Here is a 20,676-nt window from a genome sequence, read left to right on the forward strand (position 1 = left end):
ATCATTAGGTCCTGAACTCTCACGGTTACCATTATTCTTAAATGATATCCTGATATAGGAATCTCGTTCTTCTCAACAGTCGCTTTTACTTGCTTTCCATAACTAGGACCATCTAATCGCATAAATTCATTACCATAGAAAATCCAATAAAATTTACGGCTCAAGGAAATCGAATAAGAAGAAACAATGAAGAAGAAAATGTAGGTATGACTGAGAGCAACCATACAAGTACATAAGATGGCCAGTCTTAGTACCATACGGTCACAACACATAACTCGGTGGTATCCCACCAGACCCTTTTTCCACACAGACAAATGGTCAATTCATATGCATTGTTTGCCCCAATCAACCAATAAAATTTCCGAAAGAAGAAACAAGGTTCGAAAGAAAATTCACAAATAGGAAGGGGGTGAATCTGATTTGTAATGAGATCAACAAAACCCTAAGTAGCTTACTTCGGGTTCACAACTTTGTCACAGGAAAGATAAACAACTTATGGAATAGGAAACAATTACTCTGGAGATAAAAAACGTCTCAAGAAGTATAAGGGTTCAAAGATACAAACCAGAGTTCTGATCTACATAATTCATGAAACTTGGTTGTCATAACAGCCCCTGACTATTATCACGCTATCAAAACTCACCAAGGTCACACAATCAATCTAATAACATTCCTCGTCATAGAAAATGCGATATTTAGAAATAACGTTGGCGTCTTCTCAGCTGACACAACTAGGGCCCACTCAACGCTGAATCCTCGCAATCAGACTCGAATTCTCGAGGGGGAATCTAGAAATCTCTACCGAACATTACTAGTAATATATATACGAAGGAAACGTACTCTAAACTAGGGCAGTTCCAGTCACTCCTCAACAAACGCCAGGGTTACGCTTCTGAAACCCTTGACTAAACTTATAGAGTCACTCCTCTGATTGAGTTGCTGACTTACATCTATCTACAAACCTTTCTTCACTCTTTTGACTCTACCGATAACCTAAATTAGGGACTCAAACCTGTAGCTCTGATACCAACTGTGACCCCAGATACCGTCATTGCTTCTTCTCCGGGAAAAGAAGTTCACGACCCGTGGAAAATAGACATTTTGAAAATTTTCTTATTCGCGAGGAGCCCTTTGATTTCACCAGTTTCAGCCTGTGCTTTATAAATTGCTAAAAAAGGTAAAATTATTACAATTTGGCGTCTTAAAAGGGGCTTTGGCTTTTTCATAAAACTACAGCCGTCAATAACAGGATATAACTACGACCCTATTGCCGAGATCTTTTCCAGGTTCAAGTATGACTTAGGTTACTCAACCAACACAACCCAAATTACCTTACACAATCCTGACCACTAATTCAATGCAGCAACATAACAGACCTCATCTGGTCTGAACACAACTACCTCAGAGGAGTCTAACACGAAAGAAGCTGGAACTTTGCCTTGACTACCGTGCAAGAATCTCCTAGACATCTGCAATACATATAAAATATTCTGCAAGGGTGAGCAATTGCTTGCTCAGTAGCACCACTATATGAATAACAAGTAAAATAGTTTAGAGTAAAACAGTTATAGGAACAGAATTCATAACTTGCCAGAAACATGTAAAACATGATACAAACTGGATATCAAAACTAGCATGTTCTGTAAAACAAGATCAACAATCGTGTGCTGTGCATAAAAACCATAATTCAATTTTAGCATGCTATGTCCATTTTCAAACCTTCCATTCCATTACAGGAACCATAAAACCATTTGTCCCGTTACGGGGACCCAAAATCATTTGTTCTGTTATGGGAACCATAAAACGTGTCCCATCACAGGATCTATAAAACTTGTTCCTCTCCGGGAACCTCAAAATCACTTGTTCCATTACTGGAACCACAACATCATCTATCTCAAACACGTTGATTTGTTAAACAATTTCAAAACTGAATCAATCAAATCTATTGGACGTTAATGGGTGAAGATAGCTGATCAGGCTACCCTCATCGGACAGCGACTAGTGGCCGTCCAGAAATAGAATGTGTTCCGGAACTTGGGAAAAGACTAGCTAGGTCTTTCCCCCACGCTGGACTAATCGGTTAAACAAAATGCCCAACCCAATTAGCCACTTACGCAACCACATGCTGGGCCGTTACCGAATAACGGGCCTCTTACGCAACTCCAATAGATCAACTGACTTCCCTTTTTGTCTCTTTCAAAAATTCCACGACATAGTGGATCAAAACCTTCCACGACATAGGTTGATTAGAACAGTCTCTTTATCCAGTTTCCAAAATCACTATCACCTATGTCTTTTTAAAATCATTCTGTCACAGCATACTATTCAAAACTTTTTTCATTTAAATCACGTTTAGAGATAGGTGTTTTCAAAAGTTACTTTTCCTCAAAACATAATTTTAAACAACATTTTCAAGTACAGGGGATACATAACTTAAAACATTTATGTTCCATTACGAGATTAGAACATTAGCTATCCACATATATTGAACCATAAAAGAGTGGTCAGGGGTACTTGCCTTGCAGAGCTTTACAACTGATACTAATTGACTCTGAGCTGACTCGGACGCTCAGGCTTTATCGCTTTACTATTTGAGTATCCTAGATCCGACCTCAACGCTCAGGTCCTTCGCTTAGGAACCTCGCTGCGCTTGTCGACTGATCACTAGGTTATCTTTTAGTTCAACTTCAATTCTTAATTCCTTCGACTAGAACTGACAGAGCCGAAATACCCTACGTTAGATGTCTAGGTATGCTTGACATATCCTCAATACCGATTCTACCCAACGATATTCAAACTCGACTCGTAATTATGTATATATTACAATACAATAACACATCCAACAGTCAGTGTGGCGCCCTCCAAACCCGGGTCAGAAGTTTGGGGTCCACAACATAAACACAATATATCAACCCGTATAAGACATATTATTTATAATGACCCTGCTTCATAAAACCACGGATCGCAACAGGTTAAAGTATGAAAACAAGCCACAACCTTAATTTATTACATCGTACCAAATCCCAACTAATTTAACTTACAATTGATAATAAAATCATTTTTACAATCTAACAATCTCTTTACCGCATGAAATTTCTGCTGGCTCGATCCAACTCGACTGGAACCTTAGCCCGCACTTTGGACTGAGGAACTTCACTATCATCCATATTCTTTTCAACTATAAAATATATAAAAGAATCGCAAAGGTGAGCTAACTAGCTCAGCAAGTCACGATAACGATAACTGAAGTTAAACAATGATCAAATGAGATGATTCAAAAGAATCAAGTTTCTTTTTAACTAATCATTAGAATTGGATATTCATTTTAAGTCTTAAAAACCAAGGTTAGGCTGCTGATCAGTCACGCACTAACCCCGAGCAAGCACATAACACTGCTCTAATTACTGGATCCAAGGCACACATTGGCCTAACTTGACCATTGATATGGTTTGACCATGAATCTGGTCCACATATATATAAAAACTATCCAATCCTAAAGCAGTTCAATATGATAAACGATATAATTCAATAAAGCAAGTTCATAATCAACGATAGTTAAACACTTGAATAAAAGTATAAGGAGGCTTATGGATACTCCAGGGGATTTCAGGGTATGTATAAGAAATGGTTTTCAATTTGTACCAGCATCCGGTATTAGGTCAGAAATGATTTTTCAAAGTATAGTTCTTTGATGGTATAAAGAATGGTTGCAGTATAAAAGTTTCTGTGTTTTCAAAACAATTTTCTTCCAGTGTTTGGTGTTTGGTAGTTATACATTTGGGGTGTAGTATCATATTTGTATAGTTTGGTGACTGAGGATTAACAAAGGATGGTTTATAAAGAATAAAGCTTATGGCTCAAGATCAAGAAAGAATCAGGGTTCAAGGGTAAGTAATTTAAAATACTTGCAATACAAAATAGGAGTTATTTTGAATAATAGCGACATGTTATGAAACAATTCGAAAACATTGGTAATATATATCTTGAAGCAAAGTTCAGAGATACTTGCCTTACAAGGCTTTACAACTATTACTGATCAACTCTGAGCTGTTCTGCTGCTCAGGCTCTAACGTCCAACCACTAGATCCCATTGGATTCGACTTCGACACTCAGGTCTTTCTGTTGAAACTCTATTGAGATCGTCGACTGACCCCTAGGTTATCTTTTAGTCCATCGCCCACTTTCAGATTTCTGACTATAACCTACAGGGTCGAAATACCCTATGTTAGATGTCTAGGTATGCTTGACATATCCTCGATACTAATTCTTACCCAACGATATTTAAAATTGACTCGTAACACATATAGTATTGCAATACAGGCATCAGTTAGGGTTCACGTTCTCGAAAATCGATTCGGTATTTGTTTTCAGAAAGTACGTATACTTGTTATCGTATGAAATTAGGGTTATTGGTTTTGGCAAAACGTTTCACTACAAGGTACAATTCAGATTTTGTATAAAACTTACGTTTATGTATATACTTATACTCGCTCGACATCCCGATAATCCCCGGGTACGTGCCCGTATTTTCGTAGTTCGATTTCCCGAAAATCGGGCAGCGTCTCCTTGGTTTACCGGACTACCCGTCGAATATAATCGACGTCAACCCAATGACAATCAAGTTCACAACAACCACCAATTAAACTCAACAATCAATCCAATCATAATTCATTCACTAACTTACGTACCTAAATTTTAATATATAAAAAAAATCACATTCTCGTTTCAAAAATGATTTTACGAACGAATTTATTTATTTTAAAATATTAGGACTCAGAATAAACATCACAGTCCACCGTCGGCTCGCCGAGGCTCATCGCTGACGGCGGCAAAATTCGTTGGTGCCTGATTATTTTCGGGTTTCCTCACGAATTTCACCGATTAGATATGATAATATTTCCCGCACGGAAAAAATATTTCACAAATATCCCTCAATTAATTTTCCTGCAGAAATAGATAAAACCGAATTAAACTAACAGAACCCACAGCACATACACAACAGCAATACGCACACACGCGCGTGTACATCACACGTACGCCCAAAACCGAAAAAGTAATACAGCAACAGCCGAAAATCAGAGAAACGCAGGCGGCACAACAATAAGCAGACGGTATCACACACATAACAAACCCCCCTCATTCAACTGATATATACACACAACATGTATATATACATACATATATAATCAAGTAAAACGGAACTAAGAACCGAAAATAGAAAAGAAAACATAGGCGGCACCAACACCAGTTCACACCACCACCACCAGAATCCACATCGATATGCTTAGCCTCGCCGGAGAGAGAACACGGTGGCGAGGGGCTAATCGGCAGAAATAGGGGCGGAGCATAGGTGGAGTGCAGCGGGGAAGGAGAAACAGTCGGGGTAGTGGGGTGAAAAGAGAAGGAAGGGGTGTTAAGAGATAAATAAAAAAATTGCTTTTGGAAAATGTAGTTGTACTGATTTGCATAAAAATTCAACATGTAGCTTCCTAATTCACAGTTATCTGCCACGTAGCTTTTGAGATGATTATAAAGATTTAAAGACCGTTTGTTGCTCTGAAATTCGAGGTTATCGGGTCGAGATGCACATAAAAATATTTCCAAAAGTTACGAAAATAGTTTTAAAATATTATAAATATCTCGGAGTTCACAAAAACATAAATTTCATAATTTAAAAATAATTTCTGAAATGCAGTATATACCCGTATTTCACATTTAACGAACCGAGGTGTACTTAAAACAGATTCAGAAAATCATGAAAATAGTCTTAAAATATTATAAATATCCCGAAGTAAATAAAAATGTAAGTTTCATAATTTTAACACAATTTTTAAAATATCACTTATACCCGCTTTTATCAATGAAATGAAACAACGAGCGCGTGAAACTAATCCTGAGAATTTCCAAAATAATTTTAAAATTCTCAGAATATTCCAAACTTAAATAAATATGGGTTTCATAATTTTTGAAAAATTCTAGAATTAAATACAGATTTTACAATTAAATATAATCAGAAAATCATACAGGGTTAAATAATTGATAAAATATTGATATCTAAATTTTATAAAATCCCAAAAATAATTATTGAAATTATAGAATCATAAAACTCATTTTTGAGATAGTCCAAATTTTTACGGATTTAAAACTGTAATAAAATCACCTTTAAAAATAAAACAGAACAATATAACGAAATTTTTAACTACACATTCCAATCCTTTACACAATTAAATCACAAACAAATAGTATATATCAACACACTGTTGCCAAAACCAAGACACATATTTTATTTAATTAATACTTCCACAATTACATATTTAAATAATTCAAATATACACGAGTCGTTATATCCTTCCCCCCTTAAAATGATCCTGTCCTCAAAATCTGGTTTAACTAAATAAGTGAGGATATTTGTCAAGCATATATGACTCTAATTTCCAAGTAGACTCTTCTACTCGAGGGTTCAAACGTATTTACCATAGATATACGTTCATTTCCAAGGACTTGCCTTTGACGATCAAGAATTTGGATTGATCACTATATGCAAAACAACTTGGACAAGAGCCCCATTGGCTCCTGATCAATCACTTAATTCAAACCCAATCCTTATCACTTTAATATTGACAAGTAAAATACATTAGGTGTACACACGGGTGTGACGGTCATATCTTTTATGAATAACTTTATCTACATTTATCAATACTTCGAATGGTTCACTAATTTTTTTAGTACTTAGCTTGTCCCTTCTACTCAAACTTATCCAATCTCTTTCAAGACGACGCTTTTACTAACACTACTGGTCCTATTTCTATGCTCATACTTTCTCTCAATACAATTTCGTCTTCTTTCTTTGTCTACTCTGAGCTGCTTTAACCAATAGCACTACGCTCTTGGTGTGTAGAATTAACTTAGAATTTAACAACTTCCTTTCTCTCACTTTATCTTAATAAAAATGGGAACTTACACTCGCGTTCACATGAAGCTTGGTAAAGTAGCATTCCAAAGCTGACATTGATGATAAATGATCATTCCAGTATTTCCTTAAAACTCAACCTCTTAACATATCTTACATTTCCTGAATCACTTCCGTACTTTGACTCTTCATTTAAGAATGATAGGCGGTGCTCATTTTCAACTTGGTTTCCAAACATTTAAACATCTTTTACTCTTTTTCATCAGTTAAGGCTGAAAAGTAATCTCTTAGATTCACGTATTATCACCTTTAAGTATTTGAACTTCAGATTCCACTCTTTCCAATTTGTTTATTAACTCCTCGGTGGTCTTAATTACCTCCAATCCTTTCTGTCGGCATAAGGCATCTGTTACCATACGGCTTTGCTTAGATAGTTGTTAATAGATTAATTCAGAATCTTTTGTTAACCTTAGTTAAAATTTCATTCTTGAAGACTCAATGTATAGTTGCTTTCCTTCTGATCTTTGGAAAAAGATCCTTGGGCATCCCACGTAGACTTTCTTATTCCTTGAGTAGCTGAGGATGTTATCAATAAATGCAATTTGCTTATCTAAGTACTCCTTATATACCATGATCCTTAATTTCTTATAATCACCTGATACACTTGTTATTTTAAATAATATCACCAGAGCTTCCAATGCCCTTAACTCGCTTTAATCGTACTCTCTGATATGTTCTCAGGTCGGATCTTAAGTTAATCCTCAGGATATAATATATTGCTTAAATTAGGTCCCGTAGGAAATTAATTCTTTATATGGGTCACTTATTCTTATTCGTGGTTTTGCTAAACTCCCACTTCACGATTTGCCTCTTATAAAGTCACTTCCTGGATCTGCCTTATCCACTAGGCATTCTAATACTTCATCTTAACTCTTTGATATGCCCAACAGCTCCTGATCCATCTTGAAATTTCCTTCTTATACTTGGTTATCACTATTTTTCTTTTATTTCCATATATTTTGGCATCTCTTCAATAGAGTATATACCTTATACTATGAATTCCCTGTGGCATTTCATTTCTTAATTATTTTACTTGTAGCATCCAAGTGCTGAAAGAAAACCTGGGGATATCGTGATCGTTAAAATTTCCTATTACTAACTGCTAACATCGTGATTCATTATCTTCTCTTGACATCTCCTTATCTTTCTCTTAATAACTTCGACTAAAAAGTCATACTATCCATCCTTGCTCCTTTTGGATTATGAATTCTGACTTCCAATTCCAATTTCTAAAATTCCATAGATAATTCTTCTGGTGCAATTTCTATTTTCATTCTCTCCTTTTTGTTTATTGCTTGCCACTACATTTGCTTGTCCTCGTGAATACATACTTTAAACTCTTATGGTCCATATAGATCTTACACATTTCTCCATAGATATCATGTTTCCTAATCTTTCAAAGCGATTATTATTACTGCTAGTCCCAAATTATGAGTAGGATACTCCTGCTCATAAGGTTTCGGTTGTCTGGATGCATATACAATAACTTTATTGTATAGCATCAACACACCTCATATTCCCGTATGAGAAGTATCACTATAACTACCAAATTTCCTTGATACTTTCAAAGTGATAGGTACTGTAACCATTCTTTACTTTAGCTCCGCAAAACTTTCTTCACCCTTCTCCATTTTATATAACTTCTTGCTTTTCCTGGTTAGCTTCGTCAAAGGTATTGTGACTTTCCAGAAGTCTCGCATAAATTTTCGATAATAACCAGCCCATGGTAACCCTTCTTACTTTTGTTGGTGCTTTTGGCGTTTCTTTATTCATAGTAACTTTAATTTCTACTGGATCTCCTTTGGTCTCCTCCTCACTAGTTACTTACACTTTCTACCATCAAAACTTCCACCTTGCAAATTTTACATACAACTTATTTCTTCTCCGACTCCCCAGTTGTCATTAAATGCTTCGCATGGTCCTCCATTGACTTTAAATAACATAAATACAACTCATCCAGATATTCCTTAAAGATTATGTCCATCAAGTTTAAATATTATTGGTACATTGGTTAATATAAATAACAATACGAGAACAGTACTTAGTTCTTAAAATTATCCTTGATACATCCATAGGTTTATCTTCAATTGGTGAAATACCAAGTCCTAAATCAGTCTTATAAAAGTACTTTGCTTCCTTCGTTTAATCAAACAAATCATTGGGTCGAGGTAACAGATACTTGCTCTTGATAGTGAACTTGTTGAGCTCTTGCTAGTCGACGCATAATCACATACTTCCATCTTTCTTATTAATATTTAGTACTGGTGCACCTTATAGGATATGCTCGGTCTAATCACTTCTTCTTCAAATATCTCTTGCGTCTACTTTGCTACTTCCTCATTTTGACTGGGGCCATTTTTGGGTAAGGCCGTAGTCACTGGCTTCGTCTCAGGCGTTAAGTCAATCATGAGCTTCCTTTCTCTATCGGGAAGAAATGTTGATAACTCATCTAAAACATATCTTGAAACTCCTTAATTGCTATAAAATCTTCAAATTTTGTTTGCTTCTGACTTTTATTTATCTCATAATCACCATAATGCCCATATCTTGATCACAGTAATCATCGTTAACAAATTCTTTACCTTCTTTCATCTTCTAAACCTCATTACCTTCTCATTTGGCGTTCTTAGAATTATCTTTACATCACAACAATCTATATGGACATCACGCTTAAATAGTTAATCCATTCCTTAGAATAATATCAAATCCTCTTATCTTAAATGATATCGATTCTTCATAACTTATTGCCAGAAATTTCAATTTCACCATTGGTGCTTACTTATTCAACAATTTTACGTTCTTGACTTGTTAGTCCTTTGATCCTAATCTTATCAATTCAACTAGATAATTTATCTTATCAACAAAACCTTAGGAGCTAAACAATCAAGTTTCTCTCACATCTTCCAATACTTTAACGCATAAAGTATTCACGATAATCATTCACATCACCACATTCGTATTCTGAATAATATATTTCACAGGAATATCGCAATTTCTCGTTCTCGGAGACGTATTCCTCCTTGGAGTAGATTCCCTTGGTTCTTAGTATATCCCTAACTGGGGCTAGCGATTTGCAATTCTCGTCATATGCCTTTGTTTGCTTTCCATGCGTGAGAAGTAGATGGAACTTTGCCCGCTTGGTCCATAATTCGTTGATTTCTGTTTGAAAAAAATTCTTACAAAGAATGACAGTACAAAGAAGCAACTAGAAGGATTCACAATTCAACAAAATTTGGAGTTGAAAAGAAAGAAGAAGTAAGGATTTGAATATGAATGAGACAACCACATTGGTACTTAAGATGGCCAGTCTTTCCTACCATATGGCATACAGCGCATGATTAGGTGGCGTCCCACCCGACTCTTCGTCATTCTGACAAAGTGTCTCACCATAACACTGTTTGTCCCAATCAAAAAAAACAAAACTTGAGGGAAGTAGATAAATTTGAAAGGAATGGAATATCCTCTCTTTTTCGATATCATAGAAAAGAGTTCATTGGAGAAAAGAAGTTCATACATTTTTAGGAATTGAAAAGGAATATACGCTGTAATATTGAAAACTAGAACGATACCATTGGTCACCATCCACATTTCACTTGTATTCATCTTTCGAGCTTGTTCGATCACATCCCAATCACATCATATAGCAACTTTAGAGGGTACACTGAAATACTTTTGCAAATTAAGCATTATGGTAGATTCCCACTTGTCACGTCTTGCGTCTTTAATATCGCACCCACACGGATAATACTTTAACAATTCGATCATAATGGCGTTCCTTACCAGATAACTTCGAGATTTCTCTTTTAGAATAACCATGTACCATTCGATATAACGATCTTTTTGCTAATAATATTCTGCTTTTAAAGAGGTCTGGAAATCTTTCCAATCTTCTTTGATCACGCTCCGGCTTCTGTTAAATCAATGAGTTCTTCGAACTCTGACAGTCCTAGTAATTGAATGTATAGTTACTCCGTATGCTGATTCTGTTGTAAATTTTATCGAACAATACTTGCACTTTACTGTTAGGAATAATCAACTTCTTCCTAATTGCGGATCACTTTGTCCTCTGAATTAACAATACTAAGTCCGAAATAGCATTTTTCCAGGTAATCCGGACTTTCTAACAAACAAGAAACTCAAGTAGTAACTTGACAACCAATGTTTAAAAATCATTTTATTCGAAAAGGCTTTTAGAAATTTGTAAAGGAAAATCTTTTTCGAAAACTTGTTTAAAAAGTTTAGAAAATCACAAACCTGGTTGTCCTTACTATATGAGTTGGTTGTTATCCTTCCGACCTATAACAAGGTACCAAACTTATGGAACGATCATATAAAGGTCCATTCACTTCAATCTACCTTTTCTCCTTCATCGTGTCCACTTATCTTCCTTAATCGACGAAACTTCAATTGTTGTCACACATTATCTTATTCGTGGCTTCACGTTAAGGCTCCCATACTGGTAATACTCCCGACATTATCATTGCAGTAGTTAAGTAGAACTTGCTATCCGATAGTCAACAAGTCTATTTTATAGAACAAAGTTTTCTCGTATCACATCACATTACTACTTTACATATCGCATTTATCATATCAACATCATTTAATTTCACAAAAATCCCAGGTTTATGCTTTTCTCTCTTACTCTTTCAAAATTCATCTAGTTCATCCCATACTTATTCACGGGTGGCTTAGTCACTAAGGGCTTCTTTTAACCCGATAACAGCTATCCTCTGAAACACTTAAATTCTTTCTCTAAACTTCTTCTCACCTTTATTTATATCTCAAGCGCTCACCATTTACTGTAACCCTCGAATCCATCCTCGTATGTACAATCGCTTCATAGAACAAATTCTAAACTGGGGGTATAGAACAGGATATAGGGTAAACTGAAGAGATATGCTCACAGCCGAATGTCCAGTGAAACAAGAATAAACAGATGGAGGTTCTTGAATAGGTAGTCTCATATCAAGAGGCGGAAAAATTAGCGTAGAATAGCTTAAAGAAGTACAATCGTTATAACAGGAGGTAGTACCATTAATGCTGGTAGAGGAACAAGGTGCAAATCCAATTTGAAAGAAGATGACGATCTTTGAACGAGAAACTCCAAACGATCAGATGATATAGGGAAATCAGGATCTGCCATTGCCGTTGTCTGAAAATCACATCGCAAGCTAAGAATCCCGAATCACAACACGAACCGTGCCGGAGACCTACTATATACTCGCACTCAACCTCACAACGTCTTATCTTTCTATTTCCTATTCCTAATCCTAACCCTCTACCCAATCTCGATAATCTAGGCTTGTTCCAGTGACTTATAACCTGTAGCTCTGATACCAACCTGTGGCGCCCTCCAAACCCGGGTCAGAAGTTTGGGGTCCACAACACAAACACAATATATCAACCCGTATAAGATATATTATTTATAATGACCCTGCTTCACAAAACCACGGATCGCAACAGGTTAAAGTATGAAAACAAGCCACAGCCTTAATTTATTACATCGTACCAAATCCCAACTAATTTAACTTATAATTGATAATAAAATCATTTTTACAATCTAACTATCTCTTTACCGCATGAAATTTCTGCTGGCTCGACCCAACTCGACTGGAACTTTAGCCCGCACTTTGGACTGAGGAACTTCACTATCATCCATATTCTTTTCAACTGTAAAATATATAAAAGAATCGCAAAGGTGAGCTAACTAGCTCAGCAAGTCACGATAACGATAACTGAAGTTAAACAATGATCAAATGAGATGATTCAAAAGAATCAAGTTTCTTTTTAACTAATCATCAGAATTGGATATTCATTTTAAGTTTTAAAAACCAAGGTTAGGCGGCTGATCAGTCACGTACTAACCCCGAGCAAGCACATAACACTGCTCTAATTACTGGATCCAAGGCACACATTGGCCTAACTTGACCATTGATATGGTTTGACCACGAATCTGGTCCACATATATATAAAAACTATCCAATCCTAAAGCAGTTCAATATGATAAACGATATAATTCAATAAAGCAAGTTCATAATCAATGATAGTTAAACACTTGAATAAAAGTATAAGGAGGCTTATGGATACTTCAAGGGGATTTCAGGGTATGTATAAGAAATGGTTTTCAATTTGTACCAGCATCCGGTATTAGGTCAGAAATGATTTTTCAAAGTATAGTTCTTTGATGGTATAAAGAATGGTTGCAGTATAAAAGTTTCTATGTTTTCCAAACAATTTTCTTCCAGTGTTTGGTGTTTGGTAGTTATACATTTGGGGTGTAGTATCATATTTGTATAGTTTGGTGTCTGAGGATTAACAAAGGATGGTTTATAAAGAATAAAGCTTATGGCTCAAGATCAAGAAAGAATCAGGGTTCAAGGGTAAGTAATTTAAAATACTTGCAATACAAAATATGAGTTATTTTGAATAATAGCGACATGTTATGAAACAGTTCGAAAACATTGGTAATATATATCTTGAAGCAAAGTTCAGAGATACTTGCCTTACAAGGCTTTACAACTATTACTGATCAACTCTGAGCTGTTCTGCTGATCAGGCTCTAACGTCCAACCACTAGATCCCATTGGATTCGACTTCGACACTCAGGTCTTTCTGTTGAAACTCTACTGAGATCGTCGACTGACCCCTAGGTTATCTTTTAATCCATCGTCCACTTTCAGATTTCTGACTATAACCTACAGGGTCGAAATACCTTATGTTAGATGTCTAGGTATGCTTGACATATCCTCGATACTAATTCTTACCCAACGATATTTAAAATTGAATCGTAACACATACAGTATTGCAATACAGGCATCAGTTAGGGTTCACATTCTCGAAAATCGATTCGGTATTTGTTTTCAGAAAGTACGTATACTTATTATCGTATGAAATTAGGGTTATTGGTTTTGGCAAAACGTTTCACTACAAGGTACAATTCAGATTTTGTATAAAACTTACGTTTATGTATATACTTATACTCGCTCGACGTCCCGATAATCCCCGGGTACGTGCCCGTATTTTCGTAGTTCGATTTCCCGAAAATCGGGCAGCGTCTCCTTGGTTTACCGGACTACCCGTCGAATATAATCGACGTCAACCCAATGACAATCAAGTTCACCCAATTAAACTCAACAATCAATCCAATCACAATTCATCCACTAACTTACGTACCTAACTTTTAATATATAAAAAAAATCACATTCTCGTTTCAAAAATGATTTTACGAACGAATTTATTTATTTTAAAATATTAGGACTCAGAATAAACATCACAGTCCACCGTCGGCTCGCCGAGGTTCATCGCTGACGGCGGCAAAATTCGTTGGTGCCTGATTATTTTCGGGTTTCCTCACGAATTTCACCGATTAAATATGATAATATTTCCCGCACGGAAAAAATATTTCACAAATATCCCTCAATTAATTTTCCTGCAGAAATAGATAAAACCGAATTAAACTAACAGAAGCCACAGCACATACACAACAATAATACGCACACACGCGCGTGTACATCACACGCACGCCCAAAACTGAAAAAGTAATACAGCAACAGCCAAAAATCAGAGAAACGTAGGCGGCACAACAATAAGCAGACGGTATCACACACATAACAAACCCCCCTCATTCAACTGATATATACACACAACATGTATATATACATACATATACAATCATGTAAAACGGAACTAAGAACCGAAAATAGAAAAGAAAACATAGGCGGCACCAACACCAGTTCACACCACCACCACCAGAATCCACATCGATATGCTCAGCCTCGCCGGAGAGAGAACACGGTGGCGAGGGGCTAATTGGCAGAAATAGGGGCGGAGCATAGGTGGAGTGCGGCAGGGAAGGAGAAACAGTCGGGGTAGTGGGGTGAAAAGAGAAGGAAGGGGTGTTAAGAGATAAATAAAAAAAATTGCTTTTGGAAAATGTAGCTGTACTGATTTGCATAAAAATTCAACACGTAGCTTCCTAATTCACAGTTATCTGCCACGTAGCTTTTGAGATGATTATGAAGATTTAAAGACCGTTTGTTGCTCTGGAATTCGAGGTTATCGGGTCGAGATGCACATAGAAATATTTCCAAAAGTTACGAAACTAGTTTTAAAATATTATAAATATTTCGGAGTTCACAAAAACATAAATTTCATAATTTAAAAATAATTTCTGAAACGCAGTATATACCCGTATTTCACATTTAACGAAACGAGGTGTACTTAAAACAGATTCAGAAAATCATGAAAATAGTCTTAAAATATTATAAATATCCCAAAGTAAATAAAAATGTAAGTTTCATAATTTTAACACAATTTTTAAAATATCACTTATACCCGCTTTTATCAATAAAATGAAACAACGAGCGCGTGAAACTAATCCCGAGAATTTCCAAAATAATTTTAAAATTCTCAGAATATTCCAAACTTAAATAAATATGGGTTTCATAATTTTTGAAAAATTCTAGAATTAAATACAGATTTTACAATTAAATGTAATCAGAAAATCATACAGGGTTAAATAATTGATAAAATATTGATATCTAAATTTTGTAAAATCCCAAAAATAATTATTGAAATTATAGAATCATAAAACTCATTTTTGAGACAGTCCAAATATTTACGGATTTAAAACTGTAATAAAATCACCTTTAAAAATAAAACATAACAATATAACGAAATTTTTAACTACACATTCCAATCCTTTACACAATTAAATCACAAACAAATAGTATATATCAACACACTGTTGCGAAAACCAATACATATTTAAATAATTCAAATATACACGAGTCGTTATAGTCAGGGTTCATGTTCTCGAGAAATCGGTTTGGTGTTCATTTTCAGAAAATACGTACACTTGTCATTTTACGAAATTAGGCTTATTTGTTCTGGTAAAATAATTCTCCACCACATACAATCAAATTTCGTATACAACATATATATATATGTGTGTGTGTATACTTATTTATACTCGCTCGACGTTCCGATAATTTCACGGGTACCCGATTAATTCTCGGGTTTCCAACGCGAAATTCCGCCGATTATTAAAAATCATTTTCCCGCACGAATGATGTATTTCACGAAATCAGTCAATAAAATTCCTGCAGGACATATAATAATATAATAATTAATATCATAATTTTTCCAAAATTACAATCGGCAAGACAATAGGAACATCGCAGCAAACCCCCCTACCACACGCGTATACGTGCGGCGGCCATAAAAGTAGCACGACAAACAGAGACAGCGGATGACAATTACAGAATCAGACCACCACAAAATTGATTTACAACACGCATAACAAACGGACCTACCAACCACCAGCCTTACCGGAGCTGGGCGGCGGTAGATGGAGAAGCAACAGGCGGCCAGAAGAAGCACAACAGCGGCACCTCAACACACGCAACCCACACTCAAACACACGCACCCATAACACACACACACACTTGAATCGAAGCCTGGAAAACAACTGGAAATAGACGGCTGTAATCACTGGAATCCACTGGGCATGGCGGGGGAAGCAACAAAGGGGAATAAAAGGGAAAACAAAGAAATGGAGATAGGCAGTGAAGAATCGAGAGAGAGATGAACAAATAAAAAAAACTGAGTGAGGAATGGGATAATAACAATTGTAGTGATCTGCTTCTATTGTCATTTTATTATTTTATTTTCTACTAACCATTGCATTACACGTATACACAACTGAGGCCACAGTAGTGTTATCACGAGCCACGTGTCCTTTTTATCGATTGGAAGCCCAATTTTGTACCGTCTCTAATCTAATAACGGTACAACTTGCGAATGAGTATTAATCGAATTATTCCCAAAACAGTCTTAAAATGTTATAAATACCCCATAGTTGATAAAAACATAATTTTTTTGAAATTATTAGATAAATTTTGAAACGCGACTCGTACCCGTATTTAGCAATTAACGAACCGACGCGCGGGTAAAATTAATCGTGAAAATTCCCAAAATAATTTTAAAATTCTCGGAATATTCCAAACTTAAATAAATATGAGTTTCATAATTTTTGAAGAATTCGGGAATTAAATATAAATTTTTACAGATAAATGCAAATCAGAAAATCATACAGGGTTAAATAATTGATAAAATATTGATTTCTCAATTTTATGAAGTCCTAAAATTAATTATTGAAATTATAAAGTCATAAAAATAATTTTAGAGACAATCTAAGTATTTATGGAAATAAAACTGCAATAATACAATTTTTAATAATGATACAAACTCATACAATTCATTAATTAACCATGCAAATTCAATTCCATACATTAGAAAGCACATACACATAGTGACAGAGTAATAAACCACTAAATGAACCCACACAAATATTTTATTTAATTATTATTTCCATAATTGCACATTTAAATAATAATAAAAATATACGGGTCGTTATAATCACCTTTGTCCCAAGTAAATAAGATCGAAATTTCTCAAAACCATAGACAATAGCCAAAAGTTCTTTCTCCGTAGTAGTATAATTCAGTTGAGCACCATTCAGGGTCTTGCTATCGTAGTAGACCACATGAAATATGTTGTTCTTCCTCTGCCCAAGAACTGCTCCAACTGCATAGTCACTTGCATCGCACATCATCTCAAAAAGTTCATTTCAATCAGGTGCAGTTATCACATGTGCCGTGATTAAACTCTTCTTCAATATCTCAAAAGCTGTAAGGCACTCGTCATCAAACTTGAAAGGGACATCTTTCTCTAGCAAACTGCACAACGGCTTCGAAATCTTAGAGAAGTCTTTGATGAAACGCTTATGAAAACCCGCATGGCCGAGAAAACTGCGAATTTAGGTGGAGGAAGATTCTCAATGACCCCCACCTTGGCTTTGTCCACCTGAAGACCCTTACTACAAACCTTGTGCCCGAGAATAGTACCATGTCGCACCATAAAGTGACATTTCTCCCAATTGAGAACCAGATTGGTCTCAACACACCTCTTGAGAACGTGTCCAAGATTTTGCAAGCATTCATTAAAAGAATCGCCAAATACAGAGAAGTCGTCCATGAACACCTCCATATTCTGGCCAATTATATCAGAAAAGATGGCCATCATACATCTCTAAAATATGGCTTGTGTACCACACAGACCAATAGAAACTCGTCTGAAGGCGAAAGTACCAAATGGGTAAGTGAAGGTAGTCTTCTCGTAATCTTCTGGAGTGATACAAATCTGATTATAACCCGAATACCCATCCAGAAGACAGTAGTACTCATGACCATCCAATCTATCAAGCATCTAGTCAATAAAGGGCAAAGGGAAGTGATCCTTCCTCGTGGCCTTGTTCAGCTTCCTATAGTCCATGCAAACTCTCCACCCCGTGACTGTGCGTGTAGGAATAAGCTTATTATTCTATTTTCTACCACAGTAATTCCACCTTTCTTTGGCACACATTGAACTGGGCTCACCCATGAACTGTCAAAAATAGGATAGATGATCCCTGCATCTAGCCACTTAATAATTTCCTTCTTCACTACTTCCTTCATGGTCGGATTAAGTCTTCTTTACTGCTCGACCATGGGCTTGCTACCTTCCTCTAGCAGAATTTTATATATGCAATAAGAAGGGCCGATTCCCTTGATATGTGCTATAGTCCAACCAATTACCGATTTGAACTCTCTCAAAATCTTCAGAAGCTTTTTCTCATCACTACCTGAAAGGTCAGATGCAATAATAACAGGCAGAGTAGATGCATCACCTAAAAACGCATACCTTAAATGCCCAGGTAAAGGCTTAAGCTCAATAGTGGGAGCTTCCTCAATAGATGGCTTGAGGTGTTTACGAGCTTTGTTCAATTCCTCCATTCCAAGAGATTCAAAAGGCATATCAATCTTCCTCTTTCAGGGAGAAGCATTCAAATATTGTAATTGTTCTTCACCTTCATCATCTTCACTATCTGAATTTCCCAATAGGCTTTTTCTAAGGCATTAGACCTTAGCAATTGATCAAGTTCTGAAGTAACCACATAATCGACCAACTCCACCTTTAAGCACTCCTCATTTTCCGTAGGAAATTTCATAGCATTGAACACATTAAAAGTTACATCCTGATCCAACACTCGTATTATGAGCTCACCCTTTTACACATCTATCAAGGTTCGGCCAGTCGCCAAGAAAGGTCTTCCCAAAACTATGGGAATCTTCTTATCCTCCTCGAAATTAAAAATGATAAAATTAGCAGAGAAGATGGGTTTATCAACCATGACCAATACATCCTCCACAATACCTCGCGGATATGTAATAGAACAGTCGACCAATTGCAAAATCATATAAGTTGGTTTTGGATCAGGTAAGTCCAACTGCTTGAAGATTGACAAAGGCATCGGATTGATGCTAGCTCCCAAGTCACATAAGCATCTGCCAAAATACACTTTTCCAATAGTACACGGAATAGTGAAACTTCCTGGATCTTTTAGCTTCGGAGGCAACTTCTGTTGCAGCACAACACTGCATTCCTCTATGAGAGCGACTATCTCTAAATCATCTAGCTTCACTTTCCGAGAGAGAATACCTTTCATCAACTTTGCGTAACTAGGCATCTACTCAAGATCCTCAGCGAAAGGTATGTTAGTATAAAGTTTCTTGAACACCTCCAGAAACTTCTCAAATTGCTTGTCCAGCTTTTTCTTCTACAGCCTCTTAGAAAAAGGCGGTGGAGGATAGATCTGTTTCTCCCCTGTATTACCCTCATGAGAAGTGTGCTCAATAATAGTCTTCCTTGGTTCCACTTCTACTTTCTCCTTCTCTACTTCTTTCTCAGCCCTGGCTTCTTTAGTCAACACTTGAGTTTGTTCGGGATTCACAACCTTTCCAGTGGCAACAGTATGATTGCCTTTACCTGCTCCTTAGCTTCCCTCTTTCCTGGCACTTCAGTGTCACTGGGTAGTGTACCAGGCTGATGATTTAGCAAGGCATTGGCAATTTTCCCAATTTGATTTTCCAAGGTCTTGATAGAAATAGCTTGACTCTTGAACATAAGCTTCAACTCCTCTAATTCAGATTTTTCATTAGCTTATTGCAGCTGAAGTTGCTATCTTGGTGCGTATTGTGGTTGCTGAAAACCAGGGGGTTGTACTGGTTAGATGGATACTGCTGATAAGGCTGTTGAACCGCATTTTGAGCATTGCTCCAACTGAAATTAGGATGATTGCGGTTGTTGGAATGATAAGTGGCTAGCACAGGCTGCTGCGAACGCTGAAAGTTGCTCACGAACTGAGCTGATTCACTAGAAATTACGCATTGATCAGTCTCATGGGTACCAAGATAAAGCTCACAGACACTAGCGATTTGATTAACCCCATAATTATCCAAAGTGTCCACCTTCATCGTTAAAACCTTAAGTTGGGCAGCTATAGCAGTTGCTGCATCTAACTCCAGAATTCCGGTAACTTTTCCCTGAGACAGTCTCTGGGAAGGATTCTGGTACTCATTAGAAGCCATCAGTTCAATCATTTCATAAGCTTCATCATAGCTCTTAGCCCGCAAGGCTCCTCCTGATGCCGTATCGTGCATGGGTCTAGAAGTAGCACCCAATCCATTGTAGAAATAGTTAATAATCATCCAATCAGGCAAGCCATGGTGTGGGCACTTCCTTAGCATCTCCTTATATCAATCCCAAACCTCACACAGAGATTTTCCAGTTTGCTGAGCAAATTGAGTAAGAGCATTCTTGATTGC

General features: G+C 36.4%; 1 non-coding gene across 1 annotated transcript; it reads left to right on the plus strand.

Moving 5' to 3' along the window:
• The first annotated feature begins 20,569 nt into the window (after positions 1-20,569).
• Positions 20,570-20,676, plus strand: LOC141682734 (small nucleolar RNA R71). The gene has a single exon (XR_012559930.1). It is a non-coding gene; the product is annotated as a small nucleolar RNA R71 (small nucleolar RNA).

The sequence above is a fragment of the Apium graveolens genome, chromosome 1 (genome assembly GCF_009905375.1).
Source record: "Apium graveolens cultivar Ventura chromosome 1, ASM990537v1, whole genome shotgun sequence".
Lineage (NCBI taxonomy): Eukaryota > Viridiplantae > Streptophyta > Magnoliopsida > Apiales > Apiaceae > Apium > Apium graveolens.